This window comes from Callorhinus ursinus, unplaced genomic scaffold (assembly GCF_003265705.2).
Source record: "Callorhinus ursinus isolate GAN/ISIS: 27379988/994484 unplaced genomic scaffold, GSC_fseal_2.0 scaffold32, whole genome shotgun sequence".
Classification (NCBI taxonomy): Eukaryota; Metazoa; Chordata; class Mammalia; order Carnivora; family Otariidae; genus Callorhinus; species Callorhinus ursinus.
This window is the reverse complement of record NW_027397094.1, coordinates 15,684,181-15,696,632: the sequence shown is the minus strand read 5'-3', so window position 1 is coordinate 15,696,632 and position 12,452 is coordinate 15,684,181.

Below are 12,452 nucleotides of genomic sequence, written 5' to 3'. Positions count from 1 at the left end.
TCAACATGTCATCTCTCAAGGATCTTATCCTATCTGTCTTTTCCCATAAAAGACAAAAAAGAGAAGAGAATAGATGTGTGTGTACAGGGAAGGGGGAGATACATAAATCCATCTTCATGGATTTAATTTAAATACTGCCCTTTACCTCCTGTATAAAAATAATTGGCAAATTCAGAAAAATTTGCAATTTTTTTCAGAAAGAAGAAAATGCTCGTGGGACGCCTGGGTGGCTCAGTCGGTCAAGCATCTGCTTTCAGCTCGGGTCATGGTCCTGCGGTCCCGGGATCGAGTCCTGCATCGGGCTTCCTGCTCAGCGGAGAGCCTGCTTCTCCCTCTCCCTCTGCTGCTCCCCCTGCTTGTGCTCTCTCTCTCTTTCTCTCTGATAAATAAATAAAATATTTTTAAAAAATAAAAATAAAAAAATAAATGTGACGTGTTGGTAAAATCCATGCGTATCAACAAGTGAAATAAAACTGGAGTTAGTGTTTGAAATAAAACAGTGGAGTTAGTGTTTAAAAAAAAAAAAAGAAAAAAATGCTCGTAATACAAGAATTGTTGGATATACAAGAATTTTTGTGCCTGGCAAGAATAGAAGCTCAATAGATCTTATGGAGTAAATGAACATTATAAAATAAAATAAATAAGAGCAATTCCTTTTTCCCGTTCTCCTGCAGTGAGGAGGACCCCTCATTCAAGCCACTTATGTCTGGGGTTCAGAATGGGCGTTTGCTGACATGAGTCTGGACCCACTGCCATCCTGGGAAATATTTATAAATTTGGAGATTCTCATTTCACTCACTTAAGGAATTTCTGTTACTTGAATTTCACAGAAAACTGTGGGAATTTTTTTGTCATGTGGAACTTGGTCTAGTTCTCTTTTAGCAGTATTTAGAACACATGATTGCCTACATCTACATTTTTTTTTCAAACTACAGCATGGAGACTTGAGATGGATCTGCCAGTGCGTCTGGAAAAATCAAATTAGCAGCCTGGACATACTACATCCTCCTGGGGATTCCATTTTACTCAAAGAATGGGAAGATGATTTCAGTTTGGTGCAGACAAAAGACATTTCAAAGACATGGCAGGTGCCTCGTCAGGCAACCCCCAATGAAGAGGTTAACAATAAGAAAGTTTGAAGAGAGGACTTAAAGAGAAATGGCAGCTTTGGGTTGTGTTTCAGAGAGAGATAGGTTGCGGTGGTGGTGAGGAGGACAGACATTTGAAGGACAGACATTATCATTTGAGTTTTCTTTTCTTTGAAGCTTGAGACTTGTACATTAGCAGGATGGAATGGTAGACATACTCTAAATGCATTAAACAAATCAGAATTGTTTTAGACGGGGAAACAGAAGGATGACCTGTAGGACCTCATGGGGAACATTTGATTCCTGAGAAGATCCAGAAAGGTCAAATAATGTACAGTGTGCCCAAATCTGAGTCCAGAAATAGCCGAGGTGGAATCACAGAAGGTGGTTTTGTATCTATAGACCAGAATCCCCTGTGCCTCCTCCCTGTGACCTTTCCAGAGGTAAGTGGCAGGAAGCTGCCTCCATCTGGTCGACTGAGCGTCCATTTTGCCATCCACAGAATGGAGCCCGTTCTTCCTAGGGATGACATTGTATGATTATAAATTTCCATTAATCAACAAAGTCAGTGGAGTTTTCTATTTCGCCACTCCAGGGTGGAAGCTTCATGCTGAAGACAAAATTTAAAAGACCGTTTTGATATCTTATTACTTCCACTATTTTTCCAAAACAACAATTGCCCAGAAATGTGCTGGTGGTTTCCATCTGTTCTCTCTCCAGCCCTGTTCCCAGACCACACTACATTACCAATTCAGGTTCAATAAAGATGGCTTCACAGCATTGTCCCGTCTCATATTTTAACAAGGATGAAATATGAAGTTTGAGCTGGGAGCAATATTACAATTTTGATATCAGCTACTCTGCACATGTGTTTTTTACCTCCCACATCCTTCCTTTCCTCCGGAGGAAGTTTTCTTAAAGATCTTTCAGCAGGCAGATTTATTACTTGTCATGATTTGGGGATTATCTGTTGGACCTTCTTGCTATTTTTTTCTGATACCAGCAACTAAAAAGAGCAGATCATTTGGCTTTAAGGGACATATACTACATTGTAATCACTTCCATACTGTGAACACAATTCACAGGCGCACAAATGTAATTCCTGTCACTAATTGAAAGACTCCCTTGTCATGGAGCTAATGTAGAAATATCAGATTGTTGCCTGTCTTTTGAGGCAATTTTTCACCAGATGCTTTGCGGATGGGAGGGGATTAGTGGGGTTCCCTAGTCCAATACACCGTTATCTCAAAAGAATATTTCCGATGGGACATCACAGTAATGTGGATTACATTTTAATTTTAATACAAAGGGCATTCTGAAAAGTGAATTCTTGTCTCATGGATGCAGATCAAGACCCTACTGCCAGAGACAATTTCACACCTTTATCATCATCTTTCAATGACCTGCTTCTCCCTCCCTCCTATCTCCTCTCTCCTCCTCATTTTCTCTATTCTTTTATTCTGTTCTTCTCCATTTTTTTTCCTTCCATTCTTTCATTTAATCTTATTTCCAATCCTTTTCATATTTTACATTCCCTCTTTTTTTCTGTCCTCTGTCAAAGCCTTAGCCTGCCAGTAAGAACCTAGCATTGCGTATCTCATAGACAGTAGGATTTGAAATAATGGAATATTGCCACATTCTAATAATCATCTTTATTTCTATTTTAGGACTTTGCACTGTAGTGGTTCTACACCAGTTGTTATGTCTGGATATGAAATAATTCTGGCAAGATGCTAGTTAAAACTCGAAGGATAGCAAAAGCAAGGTTTTGTTCAGCACATGATATTTACACATTTAAGAAAAACAGTACCGGCCCATTGGGAGAACAAACTTTTTAAAAACCCTATACAAACCAGAGATGGGCTAATTACCTTGTATTCTCACTTTTCCTTAAAGCAAAGTTCTTAAAGTTCATGACATTTTATAACTGAGTTATAATTATTATTGGAAAAAATTTAAGTAAATTCAACCATGCAAAATTCTTTACATAAAATTTAGTACTTTATGTAATATCATATTTCCCTCAAAACAGTGCACATTTTGTGATTTTTACTGTGTTAGTTTGCTGCTTTGCCATCTCATCCCTCAAAGTAATGAATAGTGAGATGATGATCCAGAGAAACCAAATGCTTACAAATAAACTCAGGAAGAAAGAATAAAAGAAGTATCTTTTTTTGCCCAATTTTGCCCAAGGAAAATGCATATGAAATATCTTAATGACAGATTTCAATTCAGCAAATATTTATTGAGAATCTACCATGGGCCAATGAATACATGGGTGAACTGGATTCACTATCCACCCTTGAGGAATTCACTCCTGGGAAGTTTTATGGCTTGAATTGCATCCTCCTAAAATTCATGTTGAAGTCCTAACCTCCAGTACTCCAGAACACAACCATATTTGGAAATAGCCTCTCTCTCTCTTTTTTAGATTTTATTTACTTATTTGAGAGAGAGACAGAGACTGTGAGCAGGGGTAAGGGTAGAGGGAGAGGAAAAGAGAATCTCAAGCAGACTCCGTGCTGAGCGTGGAGCCCAATGCAGGGCTCGATCTCTCGACCCTCAGATCAGGATCTGAGCCAAAATCAAGAGTTGATGCTTAATCAACTGAGCCACCCAAGTGCCACTTCTCTGGTAATTTCTCCAAGGGTTCTGTTATGGGTTGAATTGCATCCCCCCCAAATTTATATACGGAAGTCCTAACCCCAGTGCCCCCAGAATGTGACCTTATTTGGAAATAAAGTTGTTGCAGATGTAATTAGTTAAGATGAGGTCACACTGGAATGGAGTGGGCCCCACAAGATGGTTTGTGTCTTTAGTTCACAGGTGTTTAGGTTGAGAGGAACCTGACTTGAGTGGCTCAACTCAAGGAAATATACTTTGAGGAGCCTCTCTTGCCAACGGACCTGACTTTGATAATGAGACCTCAGACCCCAAGCTTGAGCCTTATGCCACATAGGTGAGACTTTCTGGAAGGTTCAGGGGAAAGGTAAGCGTATTTGGCACATGAGAGAAATGTAAATGATTACTGTCCAGAGAGTAGACTTTGCTGGTTTTAAAACATGTTTCCAAACTATTTGGCACTCCTCCCACTGAGATGAGAGATCCCTGTCCCTTCCCCTTAAATCTGAGCTGAGCCAGGTGGCACAGAGTGGACACCCCGCTAAATGATGCTACAAAACTGAAAGCTGGTCAGAAGAGCCCACAAAGATTCTGTATAGCCCCCTTCGGACACACACTTTTGGGAAACCCTGAGCTACCAGGTAAGAAGTCTGACTGCTCCATGATTTCACCATGCTGTGAAGGAGCTCAGGCCACAGGGAGAGGTCATGGGTACGTGTTGAGAGCCATGACCGGGAACCTGGCTGACTGCCAGCACCAGCTACGAGCATGTGAGTGAAGACCCCTCCGTAGGACTCCAGCCCATCCCTGAGGCAACCCCAGCCTCCAAGTCTTCCACATGGAGATCCCAGACATCATGGCTCAGAGGCAAGACCTCTTTTTGGTGCCCTGTCTGAATTCTTGATCCCAAAATCTATGGGCAGAACAAAATGATTTTTTTTTTTTTGGTAGCAATAATATCAGGGACACATGACATTGTGTGAGTGTGTGGGAGAATTCGTTTTATTTTTGAAAAGTTAAACACATACAGATAGCTATAGAAAACAATGAAATGAAAACCTGATATCCACCATCCAACTTTTTCTGCTGTATTTATTTTAGGGTGTTTTTTTTTTAAGTAACAAAATATGATAAACATAGTTGAAGTCCCTGCTTACCTTTTGCAGATATCATGCTCCATTTTTCTCCCCAGAAGCAACAGAATTTGCTCTTTGTTACTTCCATGCAGTTTTTATATTATTTCATATGAAATTATAAAAAAATAATTTGGGATGTTTTGCTTTATTTTAAACTTTATGTAAACGGTATCATACAGTGTTTGACATTTCATAACTAGCTTTTTACACTCAACATTTTTGGGGGGTTATCCATGTTTACATCTTTAGCCCATTTATTCATTTTTATTGTTAAATAGGATTCTACTGTTTGCATAGATGATTCTGCAGTCTATGGAAGATGAACACTTAGGTTGTTTCTGGTGTTTTTCTATCAGAAGCAGTGCTGCAATAAACAGTTCTGTGCATATGTGCAAACATTTTTTGTAACCGTAGATACAGAAGTGGGACCGCTGGGTCATTTTCTTATGAACATGTTTGCACATATGTATTATGTATTATAACATATAATATTATATATATGTAACATATTATCTTTGTTTTCTCCCTTCTCTTACTCTCTTATCATGTAACCTAAGATATATTAATTTTATATCACAGTAATTAAGTTATGGGATATTAAGGAAAGAGTAAACGTCACTCAAGGACTTTGCCTCCTCTCTTGGGGCTGGGGTTTGTGCATTTCCAGTTGTACACAGAGTTGTATCATGTGAGGTGGGATTATGACCATGGCATGGTATTTATTTGGAGATTAAGTAGGTACCAAATTGACAAGAGGTTGACTGGTGGTGGTTGATTTTGTGTGTAATTTGATTGGGCCACAGGGTGCTCAGATGTTTGGTTATACGTTATTCTGGGTGTGTCCGTGAAGATGTTTCTGGATGAGATTAACATTTAAATTAGTAGACAGAGTAAAGCAGATCATCCTCTTCAATGTGGGTGAATCTCGGCCAATCCGCTGAAGGCCTGACTAGAATAGGCTGAGTAAGGAAGAATTCTCTCTTTCTTCAAGCAGAGATACGGATCTTCTGCCTTCTGATGGAAACCGATACCATCAGTTTTCCTGGTTTTAAGGCCTTTAGACTTGGACTGGAATTATACCGTCACTCTCCTGGGTGTGCACCTTGTCAACGGCTGATCTGGGGCTTCTCTCAGCCTCCATAATCACATGAGCCGATTCTTTGTGGTAAGTCTCTCTCTCTCTCTCTCCCTCCCGCTCTCTCTTCATATATATATATATATATATAATGTACCTTATTGGTTCAGTTTCTCTGGAGAACCCAGACTAATGCACTAGAGATACGCACTAGAGTAATGCCAAATTACTCTCCAAAGTAGCATTGTACCAATTTATCAGTGTATGTACATGACAATTCTCAGTTTTCTTTCATTTTTTTTTTAAGGATTTTATTTATTTATTTGACAGAGTGAGAGAGCACAAGCAGGGGGAGCAGTAGAAGGAGAGGGAGAAGCAGGCTCCCCGCTGAGCAGGGAGCCCGACGCAGGGCTCCATCCTGGGACCCTGGGATCATGACCTGAGCTGAAGGCAGATACTTAACAAACTGAGCCACCCAGGCGCCCCAATTCTTAGTTTTCTACATCCTCATTGGCATTCAGGCTCCCTCTTCTGTGAAGTAGTTGTTTTACCTTTTTTTAAAAAAAGTTAGGTTCATTCATTTCTTATTATGTATACACTTAGATACATGAATCTTAAACTAATTTTAGATGTCTTAAATACATAGACTGAATTTTGTGTCTATATCATTATATGTGTGTGCAAACGTATACATACATGCATATATATATGTATATTTGTCTTAAATACCAATTCTTTGCCAGTTCTATAACTTACCGTATCTTCTGATTGACTTCGTCTCCTTACTTTAATTATGGGGCTTTTTGCTATCAATAAATTTAAACCCTTTAATCTGATCAAGTATCTCTTTTTAAAAAAAAAGTTTTTGTTTTAAGAAACAGTTCCTTACTCAGAAGTGACAAAAATGTTCCTTTATATTTTTCTTTAAAAAATTTAAAGTTATGTGTTTTATATTTGGTCTTTAATATATTTAGAATTTCATGGTGTGAGATAGGAGATCTAAATTTATTTTAGTCCCCATGGATAGTCATCCCAGCACCTTTCTTGAAAAACTCATTCTGTAAGTTACAGCATTGTTTCTGTTACATTGTGTTTCAATGGGTGTCTAGATCAGTTTCTGGGTTCCCTGCTGTATGACATTGGACTCTTTGTATTTAACCATGTTACTGGACTCTCATATTAATTTGGCTAAATTGTCTAATGTTTCTTTAGTTGATATATACAGACATTTTACCTGAAAATAACGACAGTATTTTTCTTTTTATTTCTCATTCTTACTTCATATTTTTTCCCTCCTTTTCTGCAGCAGTCAGATCTCCAAAGATAATGCACATTAAAATTGGTGATAAAGGGGTCTCTGTCTTCCTGGCCTCTGAAGTCCAAAAGATCCACATGAAGTTTTTATAGGTTTTTGATAGACATCATTTACCAGGTACATCAGTTCTCTTTTCTTTTAGTTTGCAAAGTCATCAAAGTACTCCCTAGAGTCACCTTCAGTGCCCCCTCCCCCCGCCCCGCCGAGGGAAGGGAAGGGAGACATAAAATTCCCAGGTGCCTCCAGGTCTCTGCTGGGAAAGGCTGCCCAGTGCCAACAGGACCCTCCGAAGGGATGGGTGCTCCCTGGACCAGCAAAGCAAGCAGGAGCTGGGATTGGGAGGCACGCAGCTGTGAAGAGGATCCAAGGGCATCCGGGCAGAGAGAACTCCAAGAGGCAAGAGAATGCCCATGATGCAGCAATCTACCGACCCTCTGACTGTGACAGCCTTTCCTCAAGCTCTCTGAGTTTCCTTATGGATAAGTAAGGCATAAGAAGGATATTACAAGGATTGGCTTACTTTATTTGTGTAACAGGGAGACAAGAGCATTACCTGCCTTGCTTCAGCATCCTCTGCGGGGTGAGGAGCATCTTCGAGAGGGCTCAGAGAAAAGCCCACAGGGGAGGGGAGGGATTAGACCCCGGGACACCTATGTCAGTAGGCTCCAGACCGCCAGAGGGCAAAGGAAGGGGCTCCGCCCAGGAAATGGGGGAATGACTTGATATTTTTCTACTAAGAAGGAACTGAATAACAAAGGTGTTTAAAGCCGCTTTTGTTTATAATTGACAAAACTTGGAAGTGACAAAGAATGTCCTTCAGTAGGTGAATGGGTAAATAAACTGTGGTCCATCCACACAAGGGAATATCATTCAGCACTAAAGCAAATGAGCTATCAAGCCATGAAAAGACATGGAGAAACCTTAAATACATATTACTGAGTAAAAGAAGCCAATCTGAAAAAGCTACATGCTGTGCAATCCCAACTATGTGGCATTCTGGAAAAGCGAAACTCTGGAGACAGTGGAGAGATCGGTGGTTGCCAGGGGTTTGGGGGACAGAGGGGTGACTAGACAGAACACAGAGGATTAGGGCAGTGAGACTCTTCTATAGGAGACCATGGTGGTGGAAACATGCCATTATTTATTTATCAAAACCCATAGAATTACACCACCAAGAGTGAACCCTGTTGTAAACTCTGGACTTGGGTGATAAGGATGGGTCAATGTAGGTTCACCCACTGTGACAAACGTACCCTCTGGCGGGGGATGAGAATTGTGGGCGAGGCTGTGCACGTGTGGGGGCAGGAGGTACAGAGTAACTGCACTTTCTGCTGAATTTTGCTGTGAACCTAAAACTGCTCTAAAATACCTTCTGGGACACCCAGGTGGCTCAGTCCGTTGAGCATCTGACTCAGGTCATGATCTCAGGGTTGTGAGATTGAGTCCCGTGTCTGGCTCCACACTCAGCGGGGAGCCTGCTTGAGATTCTCACTCTCCTTCTGCCCCTCCCCCCCTGCACTCGCGCGCGCTCTCTCTCTCTCTCAAATAAATGGATAAATCTTTTTAAAAAATTAAAAAAATAAACATAGCTACAAAACCCCTGTGTTATACATACATACATACACACACACATAAATGGAACTGAATGGAGGAGAAAAGGGACATAGAAAGAGAGGAGCTTTCAAGATGGATGGGGGTGCAGACTGAGTAAGAGGGAGTGATTCTGTGCAGGGATGGGTGGCCCAGGGCACAGAGAACTTTCCCCTCTGAAGTGTTGATGCTCTGGTGTCAACCTCTCTTCCTTCCAAACCTCAGCCCCTCTAGTCAACAGCTGGCTGCTCTGGGTGTGTCAGAGAGAAGCCTTGCTTGTGGAAAATGAGTAGGAGCTTGGGTTCCAAATCGGAGTTGAAAAGATGCTTCACGGAGGCCAGGTGCTAGGAAACAGAGTCTAATGTAGCCTTGAGAGCAAAGCGTCTGGAGAGTGTGAGGAGCGTCTGGGGAGGGCTTGGGAGTTTCAAGTCAGTGTTACCAGCATCTCAGGGTCCCCGAGTCCCCTGTTGATTCCTGTGTGGTAGACCGAGAATACACTACAGACCAGAAGGAGCATGCAGAAACCACCATCAGCATTAGGAACTTGGCGATGTGGCAGTGATCTTGAGGGTCCAGTGCCTTCTATGCTGCTTCTATGCCCTGAGGGGTGACTACAAGGGAGCCAATCCATCCTCACTGATTTCCCCAAACTTCACAGAAACCAGGTTAAGAGGGGCCCCAGTACATTCAGCTCCTAGTACAGATGTCTACTGTCTTCTTTGAGGTGGCTTGTTAGGCCACCTGGCAGCATTCTCCAGGTATCATTCTTTCCCAAATCTGCACCACCATACCTGGAAAAGAAGAAAAGAGCATTGACCAAATATCTCATGTTTGTAATCCAGTCTCTTTTCTTCAGAGGCTTCAGGTTATATATTTCTTTTTTTTTTTTCTTTTTAGGATTTGTTTATTTGAGGTGGGGGAGGGACAGAGGGAGAGAATCTTCAAGCAGACTCCCCGCAGAGTGTGGAGCCTGATGCGGGGCTCGATCTCACGACCCTGAGATCATGACCAGAGCTGAAACCAAGAGTTGGACGCTTAACTGACTGAGTCCCCCAGGCGCCCCTCAAGTTATATATTTCATATTTGGTCTTTAATATGTCTAGAATTGCGTGGTGTGAAGTAGAAATTCTTAATTTATTTTAGTCCATGTGGATAATCAATCGTCACAGCACCTTTCCTGAAAAGTTCATTCTTCACCTGTAAATGATAATGCTACCTTTATCCTACATCATGTTTCAACATAGGTTTAGGTCAGTTACTGGGTCCCCTCCTGGAGGAGCATACACTGAACCATGCCTCCGTCTACCTCCCCTTAATAAAACTCTCCAGTGGGTGCCTGACAAGGGATGGCTGACAGGTGAGAGAACATAACTAAGAGGTGGACAGGAAAGATTTTGGAAAGAACACGGGAGGCACAAGTGGGGTCCTCTTCCCCACACGTACTAATCTTGCGATGTGCAACAAGTTGGGCAGCATCCAGCAGTTCGGTGTGAACTGAAGAATGGAATGATAATCCCCACTTTGGGGGCGCCTGGGTGGCTCAGTCAGTTAAGCGTCTGTCTTCGACTCAGGTCATGATCCCAGGGTCCTGGGATCGAGTCCAGTGTTGGATTCCTTCCTCAGTGGGGAGCCTGCTTCTCCCTCCCCCTGCTTCTCTCGCTCTCTCTCTCTGACAATTAAATAAAAATAAAATCTCTAAAAAAAAAAATAATATCCCCTTTGTGGGACGCTTGGAAGGATAGACACATTGCTTGGAATGGACTGGCCCAGTAGCAAGTATTTCCACAATGGAGGGGCGTGAGTTGTTCTACTTACACTCATAGGGCTGTTTGGGCAGGGGACATTTCCAAAGAGGGCAGAAGCTTCTTGCCTGGGACCTCATAGTGAAGGTTTCCCTACAGCAAAGGGTCTGTCCCTTGGTCTTCTGTTCAGACTGCAGCTGTGAATCCAAGCACATGGTGCAGTTGATAGTCACGTATGTGTTTACATCTTCTGACTTCTGATTTGTCTCATTTTGCCAGCCCTTTCACTTGATATTTTGCCATGACACAACCCCAATTATTGCAAATGGAGCTGTGACTAAAGCCGGACCCCAAGGAAATGCAGCTGTCAGGGTACAGAGCTGCGGAGTGGGGATGGGTTGGTAGCAGGCTTTTGATCTGCATTCAAAAGTCGAAGCCAATTGAATCTTTTCAGTGAGCTGGAAAATTCAAAGAGCTCTTTTCTAAATTGCCAGGATAGAACAAGAGCATTTCCATAGTAAGCCTGGGATACTGGAATAAAGAGCTTTCTCGTCTTATTTACTATGTACTTCTGTGTATGGAGAATGGACTTCGTAAGACAGACCTAAGACCAGATGAAAAATGTTTACCCTTGTGGAACTTAGAAACCAGTAAGGAAGAGAAAAATCAAACACGTGAGACAATTATTAAATAATGCAGAGAATTGTGTCTAAGTTGTAATTAGCTTCGGTAGCATTTACCAAAATTATTCCCCATGAGCTCTGCTAGAACTCCCTGCCAAGTACTATGTGTGTGTTTCTGAGACGATCAGAAAAAGCACAAGGCAAACTTCCTGGAGTCAAGAAGGTAATCCTGCCCTGCTACTATCAAATTTATACTTAGGGAATAAGTAAATAGGCTGTTCAAGGCAGAGCATTCAGTTTGGACAAAGACAGTAAGTAAAGACAGCAGGCCCAGAAAGTCCGTGGTTTCATAGCCCCTGCAACAGCGTACTGTGTTCAGGGAAAGGGATTTTATGACAAGTCGTGACAACTGTTGTAGCTTCCCCTCATTTCTGTTAACTTCTTAAAAGATAATAAAAGGAGAGCCAACCTTTACTGAGTACTCTTTTTGTGGGTTCTTGACAGTTGTGGGGACTCCCTGACTAGTTTGACAAATGGAAGTAGGTGGGGGTCACTTTTCCCCAAGGTTAAATATCAAGGCAGAAAAGGGTTGGCATAAATTCCTTTCTTTTGTGTATAAGATACCAGAAATTATATTTTAAAGGAATGAAGATTCAGCAGTCTTTACCATAAGGTATATGAATAAAAGCCCATGAGAAGGAGAACATTCTTCTACCATGTTCCAGATCAGTTGTCTCATTTTTTAACTGAGAGGTGTGGCTCTCCCATCTGCTGGAAGACGTGTTGGGAGACCCAAGTCCCGTGAGTTATTGCTTGACAAGGACAGCAATGTTTAAGAGACTCTGTTGTCGGTCTGTGTCTTCTTCTCAAGTGTTCTTTTGTTTTCTAGACCTGAACCTACAAGAAAGTTGTTACTGGAAATATTTAAGGGTCATTCCCACATCTCTAACTGGAGGTGTTAAGAGATGTCTGGGAATAGTTCCTAAGGTTAAGTCCATTCTCTTGCCTTTTGATGATTTGTTGGATTCCAAATTCCAACCAAGCACCTCTGAAGTTAAAGTGGTTCACTGATTTCAGAAGAAAATTTTTTCAGTGCGGTACTCAGAATAAGGCTCTTCTTTTAGCCAGTCAAGTATCAGCAATCTTTCTTGGAAGAAGCATACAGGAGTCAAAATTAATTGGGGTCCCCTACTTTGTAAGTTTAAAACTTCTGACCTCTACCCATCCCCTTGACCCCACGTAACCGTGGTCCACAACAAAG